We start from the raw sequence: 14,958 nt of genomic DNA on the forward strand, positions 1-14,958 counted from the left end.
TCAGAAAAAGGAGTTTCGGCACAGCAGCAGAGCTTCACCGGGAAATTCAAAGGTCCAGGAGGATGCAGCAAACTTTGTTCACCGTTTCTTCATCAGGTGTTCTTCCCAGTGGTCGACTCTGCCTCTAGTCCCAAAACCCTCACCTTTTAAGCAGGTTTCACCCATTCATGCACAGCCTAGGCTGTCAATCACACAGCAGGGTGGCTGTCCTAGGGACAGCCAACCAGCCAATGAGGACTGGTTGCATTCAGGCACTCCTAGAGACAAAAGACATGGGAATTTCGGGAGCCAGCCTCCCTTCCTGCCCTACCAGAAACACTGGAGCCAGTGGTGGGTTTCATGACTGAAGCCCGCCACAGGCAAAATGAACGAAGGACTCAAACCTGGCTTGGCGCGCAGAGTAAAACCCAAGAAAGACCTCAGAAAAAGAAAATGGCGAAAAAAGCAGACCAGGCAATTTTGGCAAAATGATCACCCATGGGTGCTATACGGCAGATAAGGATTCAGCCTGCGGTAGAAAATGTTAGCTCAATGGTAGGAACATTAAACCACTGCCACCAACCATTTAAAGTAGTGAGGGTAACATAAAAACTATACATGGGTAGGTAGGATAAGGGGCTACTAGGGTAACCCCCCAGAACTCCACATAAGATGGTGTGTGCTGGACCTACAAAGAGAAACGGGGAAGTAAAGTCAATTTCACTTTACTATTCTTGGGAACAGTAGTTCACACAAGAAAAGCTATTTAAAACGTCTGAGAAATCTAAAGGATTTCTCTGTGACACTGCATTGAAGGTGCTGTGTGTCACCACACAAAAAGTAGGTGCCTATGGAGTTTGTCAGACACCAAAAACAGTGGAAACACATAATTCAAATCAGGTCAAAACACGTGAGAGAGTGAAAAAAGGTTTCACTCACTCCAGGGTTAAAATTAAAAAATCCTAAAGTCCAGCAAAAGAGCTGGGGGTCTCTAAGGTTGAAGGGAATTAGCACAGAAATGAGAATTCTCGTCAACACCCATCCCATCTCATCTTCAGTTTTAGCACAACGTAAAGAGGCAGATATCGGCCTCTACAATGGATACAATGCCTAACCCATCACCATCCCAGAGCCCAGGCTGCCTCCCTGCCAGGGCTGTTGGACTGCTGCCACCTTATCTATACAGCCAGGCGTAGAAGGAGTGGATGAAATGAGGCACATTAAACGCAGCGCAATCTGACAATGATGGGGTGTTTTGGGCTAGGCAGGGGTGGAATGTGCCACTGGTGATAAGGGTGTGTATTGTGGGTTATGGATCGGGTGACATGGTCCACTGAGGATAGGGGTGTGCTTTTGGGTGTTTTGAGCTAGGAAGGGTGTGAGATGGGCCACTTTGATGATGAGTATTGTTTTGGGGTATTGGGCTAGCGAGGGCTACAGTGTTTGTGTTGTGTAATAAATGCTTTTGTTCACTTTCACTGAGGACCAGAGGGGGACTGGAAACATTTGGCCTGAGGGGAAAGTTTACTTTCGGGGGGCAAATTTACTTGCATGGCCCATAGTGCAATGGCCTAAGCCCACAGTGCAGCGACCTCAACATCCATAACACGTAAACTCAATACCAACCTCTCCCTCTCCCACACATTCTGAAGTCTATATAGTAGAGAGTATTTTACTTTCATTCAATATATTTTTCAGTAATGATCAGGGTGTCTTAGAGACCCTGGAAATTCCCCAATTTACCAAACATAGTAACATTATTTCACCAGGATATTTGGCGAAATGGGGAAGCTGAGATTTGAGCCCAGTTTTCATTGTGTTACAATTTGACTGCAGGCTACATCTCCTTCCATCCCAACCCACCTTTAGTTTTATAAGAATGTAAAGAGGTGGCAAAGCTAGAGAATTGATTGGTTGAGTAGAGCCATTGCTGAACCAGAGGGTCTTGGTTTGCTTTCAGAATAAAACATGAGCTGACATGGCAAAATACCCATTCCTGGCTTCTTGCCTCCTCAGCCCATAACACAAAACCCATACCTGCAACATAAGACCCCCACTTGTCATGCTGCCTCCTCACTAGTATATTTAACATAAATTGTAACAATTATTCATAGAGTACCACTATAGAGTATCAACTCACATGGGTGAGGCTTTCTCTACAGATAGTTAAGGAAAATAAGGCATAGTGATGAAAAGTGATTTGCTCAGGATCGTATAATGTATGAAGTGTGGAAGGTGGGGATTTGAGTCCTGGTTCCACAGTTCCAATTTAGGCAGCAGGGGAGATGTTGTATTCTCCTATTCTATCTTCGATATTAGATACAAACAAATATGTTCTGCAAAGTTGTTAATCAAGGTCTACATTTGTATACTGTTCAATAAATCTGGTTTTCAAAGCACCAATATATCTACAAGGGGGGAGCTGTAACGCTCACTTGATTCCCACGGAGGCGCAGATCTTGACTGGGTTGTTACCGTGTCTTCAATTGTAAAGCGCAGGACTCGGCTGGTTCCCTGGGCTGGACCTCTTCTCACGGTATGCCTGACTTGAAGAGTGAGGTGTCTGCAGGCAGAAGAACAAGGGGTCAATGAATGGTGGTTGGACGGACTTCTCTTCCTCACTCTCTCTTTCCTTGAGGCCCAAAGGATAGGTGTGCTCACTTTAAGTAGGTGAATGCTGGGCTCTCCATCCTGCGACTGGTGCAGGGGCGCGGGTACCAGTTACTCCACTGGTGATATTGTAAACCTCTTACTTGCAGAGGACAACTTTGAGCGCGAGGCCGTCGTTAACTGCACGATCGGTTCCTTATATGTATCTGAACACCTTTAATGAAGTCCTTTTCTCTTACAGGCTTTGGATGCGGTAGGCGTTGTTTAATGGACGCCAAAGTACGTGCAAGCGTGTAAGTAGGTGGATGGCGCGCGTGAAGGCACGTAAGTTGAATGGCTGCTGATGGTTTTAAATGCACTCTTTAATGTCTCTTTTTCTCTTGCAGGTTTTGGATGCGGTAGGTGTTGGTTCATGGACGCCAAAGTTCGTGCAAGCGCGTAAGTAGGAAGATGACACGCGTGAAGGCACGTAAATAGAATGGCGGCTGATGGTTTTAAAAGCGCTCCTTACTGTCTTTCTTTATTTGCAGGTGCGGGTATGCAGCGCTTGTTTGAATCCGGAGCGTGCGTCGCACAGGTAAGCAGATCAAAATATGCAAAATGACTGATCAATGTTCTTTGCCTTTACAGGGATCGATGGACTGCCAAGGAATGCGGCGTGAGGATTGGAAGATGCCGATGGATCGGGTTAATAAAAAGGCTGGCTTTTGGCTTTAAGTTGGCTTTTGCTAACCTGTTGTTTTTTTGTGCTGGCAGGTGCGGCTGAAGACAGGATCCCAGGAAGGTAAGAGTTTGTTCCCACAGGTGCTGGAGCTGGAGTTTTCACTGGAAGACTGGAGCTGACTCGGTGAGCGTCCTGCTGCTGATGCAGAATAACGCGAAGCACGTTGCATCAATCGGGCGTAGTTTAAATAGTGTGCATGAGTGCTTAGGCGTCTTCTTCCACTGCCTCGCCTAGGTAAGGAAAGAGTTCCAGTTTCCAGAAGAGTCCCAGTGTTCCTGATCCAAGGAGTGGAGCCTGCCCCACCCAGGTAAGAAAGTAGTCCCTGTCAGAAGAGGATGTGGACGTCATCTTGTTGGTGAGTATGCAGCATGGTCTGCTGTAGGTAGGTCCACCCAAGCACTTTTACACATCTTATGAGCCCGACGCTTCCAGTGCCGGGACCGATGATCTTTATGAGCCTGGCGCCACCGGCGCCAGGACAAGGTCCAAAAGGTCCCAATAGGGGCCGGCTGGTGCCCGGAATGAAGGTTATGAGCCTGCTTCCAAGGATGTTGGGCAGGTCCTGCATTCTTGGAAGTAGTGATCATGACAGGAGCATATTAGTTGTCTGCATCCTCAGGCAAATACATTTGAGAAACAGACTAAGATTATAGTAAAAATGTACTATAATTATAATCTTAGACTGTACAAGTGTGTGCTTTCAAAGCACCAAGTCACATGATAAAGCAACTTGACAACATATAAGAGAAGTAGTAATTGAAACATATGTTCTTAAATCAAGTATGCACCACTTAGAAAAAAGAAAGCGGGTCAACCAAGTTGCACAACCCGGAGCAGTAGCAGGCAGGTCAGACATTGATCTCAACAACAGTCAACATGCTGACCTACCATTCCAGATGTAACCCTCCATCACATTTACCCCGGTTTCCATCATTCCCCGAAGTCCTTCCCTTGCACCACTTTCTCAATGCCCCATATTTTTTACAATTAACTTTCAGACCTCTGTTCCTCTTTCACTCCATCCTTTATTAATTCAATCCCCTTCCCTTACCTTGCATGCACCTCCTTCCCTTGCCCACATTGCCCAATCACTAATTCCTTGCCACTCCCTCCCTTTAATTGCCCATCACACCACACATAGTCCTGGCCCCACACACCTTCCGTTGTCCTGGATTACAGTTAAACCGTAGACCACCTTGATTTGCCAGTCAACCTCTGCCAGACACAACAAGAAGCTGTGGTCAGGGTCTTGCTTGTAATTATGGCTATGGGGTTTGTACTTGCATAAAGCAGAGTGACGGCGAGGGGAAGCAGCTTTTTGTGCACCCGAATTGCACTTTCTTGGAATGTGGGCAGGCATATTTCAACTCACGGAAGCAGAGAGAACTGCAAGGGGAATATACCTTGGACCTGGTGATGGAGAAGGGGCAGGAGCAACCTATTATATTTGTATGTTTTCAAATAAGGTGGGGTGTGTCTGTGTGTGTCAGTTTCTGTGACTGGGTCAATGTGCTTGTGTGTACTTGTGATAATGTAAAGTATAGATTGAAGGATGTATCTGCGTTTATGGGACTTTGTATCTCTATATGCAAATCTGGTGTTGATTTTCATGTGTGTCTTTTGTTGGTCACATAAGAGAAGAGTGACAAGACAATGAAAAAGTATCACAGACTTAGTAGTTAATTCAGAGTTGGGTGGTAACAGTAAAATCGTCAATATTTGTCAAATACCATGGATTTTACCATACACCCAATTCAGGGTTTGATCAAATACTATCAGTGTATACCAGCAGTGGTATTTTAGGCAGACCTTTCGCAGGAAATCCACCTATTTTTACCTCCACCATGATGGTGGAGGTACAATGTCCAAACTGGCCCCACATTTTTTAAATCTTTTTTTTACTGTGCATGACGGAAGCACAGGTGCTTCCCTTCAATAAAGTGAAACACATTTTTACAAATGGCCATGTTGAGGCAGTAAAAAGGTGGGCATCTCTGATTGCCTCCTCTCATCGCCAGACTTGACCCTTTTGTGCATAAAGAAAACATACTGTAGTAATATGACCCACTACTGTACATAATTCATTTCTCCCTTTACATTGATGCCAAAAATGGCATAAAAAATGTTACAAAATCTTTGGAGGTGGTATTTTTGAAGTGCTACTGAAGATATTACAGAAATACCACCTCTGCTCTGGTGGTAAACTTTGAGTGGGCGGATTTTCAGAAGTACCGTGGTCGAAGCAGGTAACTTCATTAGCGGTATTAAAAAATCCGCCGAACTCTGAATGACCCTCTTAGTTTGTAGTCGTCTTATAATTAATACCTGAACATTATTTATTTATATGTGTTTTTTTTACTGTGTCCAAAGGTAAGTACCACAAACAGCCCAACACCTATTTATATAAACACTATATACGAAAGTGAGTGCTTTTAATATCTTTATGTATGAACAAACTGGCAATCAAGAAATTCGCCAGAACATAGAAGCATTCATCCAGAATCAAACCAAGGACAAACTCTAATCAGATATGGACCCTTACTTCCTCAGCAAGTGGGAGTCGGGATACGCTGCTCTAGACTGTAACCGACCAATGGGGTATGGGCAGCAGTGGTGCTAACATTACCATCCAGGGACACAGAATCTGTTATTTAAATGCATAGATTGCCATTGGGTGAAATGAGCATGCACCTGCAGCCTAGACTCCTTTCCTTCTCCCTCACTGTGGAGGCCCACGTATAGGGGCCGTTCAGGAGCATCTACAACATTGCTGGCATCAAGACGAATGCCTCGCCCCATTTCCACTGAATCTGAGCAGGCTTTGCAGCACTCTGCTCCTTTGGGGCAGGCTAGATTCTGAAGAATTTCGTCTTTTTCGATTTTTTTGTTTTTACATTTAGGAGCTCTGGCCCATGGGACAGCAACCCAGCCCGCCTGGAGGGCAATTGCCCATTTGCCCCCTTGCCCGTCTGCCCCTGGCTACAACCAAAAGGCTAGCTAGCCCCGAGTCCCGACATTCCAGACATTAGTGTAGCCCCAGATCTTTTCCAGACCTAGCAACACTCCTGTCTGAGACACAATTCTCATGCAGTAGCTCAATCAAGGAGATCATTGATGCATTATATCCAGTGTCAATGGGATCCACTTCTGTAAAAGCAAGCCTGACAAGGGCCTGACACACATCTGGCCCTTGAAAACATTACACTCCCAAATTACAGTGTGATTAAATGGCTTGTAGATTAAAAGACCTTTATGACAGCAGCTAATTGTCCTATGAAGCGAAAAATAATTGTGTGGAAAGACACTCGACGCACGGTTCTGGTGAGAACAACTTAACTGAATTTAGTCTGCTTTGAGTGGTGAGAAAAGGCCAGGGCTCTTATAGTGCACAGATCATGTATCAGGCATACACAATGCACATGGACCATGCAGTGGCTCAGACTTACAGAAAGAAAATACCAGAGTTCAGTGTGATGGGCAATGCCATGTAGGGCTGTAGCGAATAGCATATTTAGTATTCGGCCGAATACCGAATAGTTTGTGAACTATTCGGCCGAAGCCGAATAGTTACTTTAATTAATAAATCATGGTCCAAACTTGAAAATACACATTTATTTTAAGAAAAGCACCATTTTAAATGCATTCTAAACTTGTATTTCTCTTCTTTGTAATCAATGCAGCCCAACTCTACATCCTACAAATACCACCAACGGAGCATAGCTCTCTGACTGTCTCACACAGAGTCCTCACACCTATCTTTACCTGCTGTCACACAGGAGCCCACTTTGGAACTGGAGAGATTACCCAACATAAATTCCTCTGAGATGTCTGTTATGTCAGGCAGAGCAATATGCCCGCACCTAACTGAGCCCTGCTAGTCTCCACTACCTATTGTGAATCCTTAATGTTTCGCTATGGGCATGGCCCATAGGAACAAATGCGGCTCACTTTTCACTTATCCTCACCACTCCTTCTCACCAGTACACAAACATATGCACCTTATCATTCCTGATAAAATATCAGTAAATGTTAAACTGAGGATTCATGTCATTAAAAAAAGAAAAGGGTGGACTATTACATACACAGTGGGAAGTGACATGACAGGAACTGAATGTATCCTAAAGTGAAATATGCACATTTTTTTCAGTTTGTCTTTTCCAACTGAAGAAAGTGCACATTGCATATAAACATTTGCAAAAAGAAAAGATGTTCCTGTATTGTTGCTGGCTAAGTATAAAAGGTGAGCACCTTTCTTGTCTAAGACTATGTAACAAAACATGATCCAAAGAGCAGATTACAAGATCAGATATCTTACAGCTGTGTGATAGCAATTTGTCTGGCCTTGTAATTTTGCATTCTATTCAAATAAGAATGTCAAAGTATTCGGCAAGAGCCGAATAGCAAGAAACTAGAGCTCTTTTTCAGCCGGAATTCAGCCGAAAACTTACTCGAAGCCGAAGTTCGGTACACCCCTAATGCCATGACTCCGAGAATGAGGTGCAGGAGCGAGATGAGCAATACGCAAGCAGCGTTGGTACGTCAAAATATCGGGATGCAATCGGGGAACGCCAAAGCGCACGTTCCAGGCACACACTGTATTAGTGAATTAGAGGCTTGTGGGACAACCCCTGCGGGTCTGTCCTAAGGCAGACCAAATCACATTACAGCCATTCTCCAGATGCCAGAGCACATGTGGTGCACGGTGACAGCGCTCAGAACCAGAATTCACCAAATGCATTGCAGAGCAGTGGCAATAGGGAGTGAAGAGGCGTAGGCAGTGCTTGGGAACAGGGTGCAGCGAGCGTCTGGGCTTGCACAATGGAGGAACCACACCATTTTGTCATTGGGGTGTGCCTTATACATGCAGGACTATAGCTACAATTATGTGACTCAGGCTCTGCTTGTGTACAACATGCGGTTCTGTGGTTGATAAAGTGTATGTTTACGGTGTAGAGTGGCAGAGCGGCTTTGATGCCAATAGACACAGACTGCCTGCATTCAATGGGTGATGCCATATTTCAAGGAGAGTTGCAAGTGCAACGCTACCGCTTGGGCTGTGTCCTGGGTGTGACAGAGTCCCATTGAAAAGGCAAAGTAGTGGGGAGATGGGAATCCTGGGTCTAGGGAAGGCCCCCCCATCATTTCTGCCAACCCCAGAGGATGTATACATGGGATCCCCCAGAGCCACTTCCAATTTCCTAACAGTGTAAGCAGATCCACTCATGGACCCAGGGGCGGCCTTAGGCCAGGGCCGCCTGGGCAACCACCCGGGGCACCATCAGCCCCCAACCATGCTAGCTCGGGGGAGTTTTTCAAGGACTCTGCAATCTGGTGTGGTGGCAGAAGGCGCGAAAAGCGCCCTATTGAAATGTGCTGGCGCCAGGCTTTCCAGCACAGGAGCAGCGTGCATTTAATAACACTAGGGAGTGTTATCATGGCCATCAGGCCTGGTATTACGGTAGCCCCGGATCCCCACAGAGGACACAGAGACACTTGTGGCTGGTCCAGGCTCTGCGCATGTGCTGCCATGCAGAACTGGTGATGCCCCATTTATTGACGCAACAGAGCATCACCACACTCTTCCTTTATCATGCCACCTACCTTGATGAGGAGGATGGGCCCTGGGGTCCTGCGGTTCCCGACATGGAGGATGTATCCTCGATGACGCTTATCTCGAGCTCATTCAGCACTGGATCCGTGGGCGCAGTCATGATTGAGGGTCTGTGCATGCACGGATGTCCGTCATCGTCTCTTCGTGCATTCGCAGCCCTCCTGGCCTTCAGCAACATCAGCTTGTGGTTACGAGCCTCATTGTGGTCCGTGTCTCAATGCGGTCTGTTCCTGGATTTCATCCTCGCTTTTCCCTTGCCTAGCTCTGTTCCCTTGTGCCTTGTGAGTTCTCCCCTTCCTCTCTGCACCTTCTTGGGTACTTGTTCCTCCGTGTCCGCTTCTCTGGCCTTGCTGTGCTTCCTGTCTTTGGTTCTGGGACTTCCTCCTTGGTCCCCTATCTTGGTCTTGTTCCCTGCTTCTTGCCTTGGTCCTGGGTACCATCTCCTGGGATTTTGTTCACCGTTTCCTTTTCTTTGGGTTCCGGTCAGACTACCCCTTCCTTGTCATTGCCTTTGCCTCGTGCCTCCGCTTGGAACCCTGCATCCTAGACTTCATCCAGTGGTTTCTGCGTTTGAATCCACGCTTCACGAACTACATCTACACTATTGAATATCCAGCTTGGCCTTCCCTGTCAGTGCTTGCACTGTTCTGAAGCAGTGCAAATCAGGGAAGAGCCAGCCCGTGGCATTGGGAGCTGATCCAGGGTCTGCCTGGGTTGGTACCCTGTGTTACAAGGTAATCTCTTCAACGCCCCATGACAGACTGGCTACCTCTTCACAACAAACACCAGGAAGGTCAGGTATGCAGCACCCGCATGACGCTTTGTATAATATCCTTTTCCATAACAACAAGGAATAATGCGGATAAGATCAAACAGTTATTACCCCCCCATTCAAGACAAACGTGAATAGTTAAACACAACACCTTTATGCGTCCAGCACATAGCATTTCAGACGGGAAGGTCTGCTCTGTATCGCTCGCTGAGGGTATCTTCTGTTCCCTGCCGACCCTGGGTCACCGGGTTCTTGAGGGACTCATTCATCTGTGATTTCCTCAGCTTCTCCTTCATTCCAATCCCTCAGGGTGGGTCCCGCTTGACCATTCTCGCCAACCTTTCTTATGAAACTTGAGTTCCTCGTTACTGTGGCGTTCTCAATGGACGCAGTCACCATGGACCCTTTTATTTCCACCACGTCTATGGCCAGTGGTTCATAGATCAACACGAGTTTTCCTTGCGTGTGCCTGTTCCTTACCAGCACTTCATCTCCAGGTGACGGATGATGTGGCTGTAAACGTAGATGAAAGTTCTCACTTTCATTTCTGGCCCTCCTCTCTTCTGACACTCTCACATCATCAATCTCAGCAGATGCCCTCCTTTCTAGGTCCGGCAACAGACCGCAAGGACATCTCTTGAACAGCGCCTCTGCAGGGGAAACTCCAGTGGGGAGTCGCTCTGTATTCCCTCAAGAACTGGTTCAGGGACCTTCTCAGGTACTGGCCCTGTCCATGGGCAATGCGAAACAACTTGTTTAGAGATCACATGTAGCGTTACGCCTCCCGATTCGCTCTCAGCCACACTAGAGATATCTTCCTGTGATTTATCCCACACTCCAACATGGTGCGACACTCTCCCGCTGGAATGGCGGTCCATTGTCTGAACAGACCTCCATCCGGAAACCATGTGAGGCAAAAACGTTTTCTAGGATGGACACTATGTGATCAAATGCTATTGACTCTACGAATTCCAATTCCGGATATCTTGTCCACTGATCAATGAACACCATGAAATGCGTGTCCCGACCTCCAGATTTAAAGTCTACGTGTATCGTTTCCCATGGGCGACAGCTTCTTGGCATGGACCCGATCCACGTTTCTCGTTGCGCCGGGGCAGCCATTTACACACAGCCCTTTATAAATTCATCGACACACTGTTCCATGTTCGGGAACCACACCTTATACCTCAGGCATGCTTTTGGCGGCACCCTGGTGGCCTTGATGTGCCAGTGCAATTATTTGCAGAACCGTAACCGAAAGAATCACCATCTTCTGCTTCCTTAGTGGCAAACCTGAATTGGTGAAGGATAGCTCATCCCTGCCTTTCCAAAATTGCTCGAGCATCACACGGGCATCCCTGGTCTGTTTATTCAGACCCGTAAGGATCCCTTTCCACTCTCCCTTGTACAATGCTTCATGCGATGGACAACTCCTGTATTGACATAGAGCTTGGAGTAGTGGGCTGTTATCACCTGGACAAATTCCTCCACCTCTGCTTCCCCAGTCTCGGCATTACTGTGCTCACCCAGTGGATGCCTTGAGAGATAGTCTGCAGCATTATTTGACCCAGGTTTATATACCAAACACACCCCAAATTCCAATAGAGCAAGCATCCAACATTCAATGCGGGCAGGTGGTTTTGATGATGAACCGGCCATGATCGGTATAAGGGGTTTGTGGTCAGTGACTACAGTAACCGGTCTCCCCAGAATGTACATAGCACTGCTAAAGCCTCCTGCTGAATTTGGGAGTATTGTTTTTCCATCTCCGTTAGGGTTCTGCTTGCAAATGCCATCAGCATCACGTTTCCACTGGAATCCTGCTGAGTCAGTACAGCCCCTAACCCAAAAGGGCTTGCATCCACCACGATTTCCGATGGAAAGGTTGGATTAAAAAACGCCGTGGTGTCATTCGCCATGAGAGCCTCCTTGGTATCGTCAAATGCGGCCTGTTCCATCGGGCTCCACTGCCACACTATGTCCTTCTTAGTTAGATTCGATAATGGTTCCATCAGTGTGGCCAGGTTCCTGATGATTCTCCCACAGATTGTCACCATACCAAGGAAGCTGCAGACTTCCGACACCGTCCTGGGAGGTTTTGCGTCCTTAGTGACTTTCACTTTCCCTGGGTGCGGTGACCACACCCTTCTTGAAAAACACACCCAAAAAAGTCAATTCTTTTTTTGAAGAATTCACACTTGCCCTTATGTAGTGTGAGTTCAAGTGACTTGATCCTTTCCAGTGTCTTGACTAGTCTCTCCATGTGCTCCATATCTGATCTTGCAAAAATGAAAATGTCATAATTGATGTTTAAAACTACGTCCAGGTCTGCCAACACCCCTCTGATAATGTTCTGAAATACCTCAACCGCCGAGACACCAAAACTGAGTCGCTTATAGCGGTAGAGGCCCTGGTGTGTGGTGAATGTTGTAATGTACCTCGACTCAGGGTGCAGGACCACTTGATGATATCATGCCGTCAAGTCCAACTTAGAGAAAAATGTAGTCCCTGGAGATCCGCAATAATATTATCAATGTTGGCGCTAGTTGTCATTCCCTTCTAATGGCCTTATTCAGTAAATGCATGTCCACACAAATGCGAACAGAGTCTTGCTGCTTGGGCTTTCTTGACACCACAATAGGAGACAACCACAGGGTCGGTCCCTCCACTTTCTCAATATCTAGCTGAAACAGGTGGCCCAATTCTTTGTCAACCTGCTCCCTCAGATGAAATGACTTCCTCCTATGTTTTAGGGCCACTGGGCAGATGGAATTGTCTATGTGAAACTTCACAGGTTCACCCACAGGCTTTCCAAAACCAGCAAACACATCTGCAAACCTCTCTATGACAGCCTGAAGTCCTTTACATAAACCCCACAGGCAAAACTCACAATCTTCAGGGCCTCTGCTGCAGCACAGCTGAGCAGCGTGCTTTCACTGATATCAGTGACAAATAATCTTGCATTAATGGAGTTATTTCGATGGCCAACTTTTGAGATGAATACTCCCTTGAGAGTTATTGGTCTGTCCCTCCCCAAATGTGAATATTCAAATCTTTGGCGGGCTCAGTTCTGAAGGGCCACACAATGCCTCACTGTGTCACAATGCCATGATATTAACAGAGGCTCCAGTGTTGACCAGCACAGGCACCTCAGACCCATTGACACTGATCACGCATCTCGACTGTTTCCTCGTTTGCCTTTAGTTCACACACAATGGAAATGAAGACAATGTCTTTCTCCTCCTCACTGTCCTCAATTCCTTGACCACTATGATCGTCCTCCTGATCCATCTGGGCCACATTTTGGGGAAGCCTCTGGAGAAACTGACCCAGCCTGATGGGGCTCCTAGTCATCAGCATTGGGACTGGCGTTCTGCACATTCACGCAAAATGTTTGGGTTTAGCACACCTTCCGCACGTCTGTCCTTTCACTGGACATTCAGTCACATGTGGAAGATCACACCCACATTGTAGGCATGGCGCAGACGGTTCCGGCCCTCTTTCCTTGCGAGGATCCACACTCTTTTTTGTCAACCTGGCCTCTTGTTGACACCCTATGGCACAAACATTGTCTATCTTCAAAATCCGTATGGCGCAACCATCTTAGATGCTCTCATGTCTGCTAGCTCATGGGAGCAGCCCCTTTCCAGAATATGCGCTAGGGTCAGACCCAGCTCTCTCAACACTTGTCGAACGCATCTTGCCTGACAAACATCCTTGAACCAGATGCTGGCATACCATGCCATCTCCATCATCCCACGCACACGTGGACGCCAGCTGCCTTAGTCTGCAATGGAAAGTATCAAGTGCCACATCATCCATCTGTTTAGCCATGGACATCACAAACCTCTCACATAGTCCAAATTGACGAGCAGCATGAAATATTCTCTCAAAACGTTTTTCGAGTCATCAATTGGCCATAAAGTTTTGAATATTTTGTGCACTGGTTGACCTGCCGCATAGATGAGTGTCAACATCTTCTCCTGGTCATTAACCTCCCCTATTGCTCTGAAGTACATTGCCTGGCTTTCTATCCACAGGTTCCATCATGGGCCTAGGCTAGATGATGCATCGGGTACTACATCGAACTCTGTCATTGGCGCCAGAGACCTGTGCTGTCTTGGCATCTGCACACCAGCAGGGACAGCCGCAGCCACCGCAGGTACATCTCCTTGACTTCTGTCCATGATTCTGCCTTAGTCCGCAGATCAGTTGCCCCACGGGTGCACATGCACCCCCAAATCGAGAGCCGCAACTCAGCAGCATGTGCCCCTTTGTGCAGGCACAGAGCAGCAGGGCCACCGCTATACACTGCGCCAATTCTCACAAGCAGACTCCAATGTATGGTTGATCGATGAACACAGCAAACAAAGATGGGTAATAGAAATCTTGTCCCTTGATATAGAACAAACTTTCTTTTTCTTTTTTGAAATTTCGCACCACACAGGTGCCCCAAAAATTGTTTGTAGAGGTGCAAGTGCACTCCCCAGGGGGAGCCGCAACCTCTAGAAAGCAGGCGGTCCAGGGTATGCCTCACCTTCGTGCATGCAACAGCACCACAGCCAGCGGGTGTCTCGGGATATTGCTACGGTCACCAGCAAGCATTGGATCTCATCGCTGCATGGCCCGAGCACGTCGGTCGTTCACAGCAACCTCCTCGTCGCCATTGTTATTGTGGCTGTAGGCCTGGTTTTGCGGGAGCCCCAGATCCCCACAGAGGATGCGGAGACCCTTGTGGCTGGTCCGGGCTCCGTGTGTGCACTGCTGTGCAGACGCGGTGATGCTCCATTTATTGACGCAACAGAGTTATGTCACTCTGTCGCGTCCCTCTTAAAGCGGCATCACCACAGGGAGTAGGGGGTTTAAAAAACAAATTGGACTATGTTCACGACATCAGATAAAGGTAAAAAGCAAGACCCTCCTAAACTTACCCCGCAGAAACACCAAGAAGAGAGAGATGCCCCTGCCACCAAAGAAGATCTAATCGCCTTCGTGGCTGACATCAAGACAGAATTTCGCTCCTGCCTGTTGGAACTCACCACCAAAGTAGAACAGACAGACCAAAGGGTAATGGAGGTGGAGCAAAGGCTAGGAGAGATTGAAGATCGCTCACAAGACCACACAGCCACACTAGGGGAAGTACAGCGCTCAATCAGAGCCCTACAGGATAAATATGAGATCCTGGAGTTTAAACAAGAGGACCTCGAAAATATGGCGCGCCGCAAAAACCTCCGGATCTGAGGCGTTCCATCCTCCGTCCCC

The 14,958-nt window shown here is 47.2% G+C and overlaps 1 protein-coding gene and 1 long non-coding RNA gene across 4 annotated transcripts in view; one reads left to right on the plus strand and one right to left on the minus strand.

Annotated features, from left to right (window-relative positions):
• LOC138580557 (uncharacterized) overlaps positions 1-14,958 on the plus strand; it is a 319,738-nt gene that overhangs the window by 124,851 nt on the left and 179,929 nt on the right. The window lies entirely within an intron of this gene.
• ZNFX1 (zinc finger NFX1-type containing 1) overlaps positions 1-14,958 on the minus strand; it is a 128,228-nt gene that overhangs the window by 22,584 nt on the left and 90,686 nt on the right. The gene's annotated exons all lie outside the window — the stretch shown is intronic.

This window comes from Ambystoma mexicanum, chromosome 3p (genome assembly GCF_040938575.1).
Source record: "Ambystoma mexicanum isolate Mex_15411 chromosome 3p, UKY_AmexF1_1, whole genome shotgun sequence".
NCBI lineage: Eukaryota > Metazoa > Chordata > Amphibia > Caudata > Ambystomatidae > Ambystoma > Ambystoma mexicanum.